The sequence below is a fragment of the Myotis davidii genome, unplaced genomic scaffold, assembly GCF_000327345.1.
Source record: "Myotis davidii unplaced genomic scaffold, ASM32734v1 scaffold221, whole genome shotgun sequence".
Classification (NCBI taxonomy): Eukaryota; Metazoa; Chordata; class Mammalia; order Chiroptera; family Vespertilionidae; genus Myotis; species Myotis davidii.
This window is the reverse complement of record NW_006293349.1, coordinates 1,930,717-1,931,158: the sequence shown is the minus strand read 5'-3', so window position 1 is coordinate 1,931,158 and position 442 is coordinate 1,930,717. Positions and strand designations below refer to the sequence as shown.

The window sequence follows — 442 nt, the reverse complement described above, 5'->3', positions numbered from 1 at the left end:
ACACTTACCCTTTTATATATAGAGATTTTTAAATATATATTTTTATTTATTTCAGAGAGGAAGGGAGAGGGAGAGCTAGAAACATCATTGGGGGTCGAGCCCACAACCTGGGCACATGCCCGTGACAAATTGAATCCGGTACCCTTCAGTTGCAGGCTGACGCTCCATCCACTGAGCAAAACCAGCCAGGGCTGAAATATTATTTTTGGTAGAAACAACAAGAAATTAGAAATAACAGGCATAGTGGGTGGTAGGGAAGGCTTCACACACTGTGTTAACTCTCATCCTAATGCGTATGATATTTAGTAGCAGATTCTATACAACACGGCCACACACATGATATTGCTACATCTCCCACAGAGTGGCTTCAATAGTGCCAGTCGTACCAGGCCGGCGCTGGGCGGGGGGGGCAGTCGGTGGCGACTCGGACAGCAGAGGGGGG

The 442-nt window shown here is 47.3% G+C and overlaps 1 protein-coding gene across 1 annotated transcript in view; it reads left to right on the top strand.

The window, feature by feature from the left end:
• Window positions 1–442, top strand: part of TFPI (tissue factor pathway inhibitor) — a 20,049-nt gene that overhangs the window by 17,674 nt on the left and 1,933 nt on the right. The window lies entirely within an intron of this gene.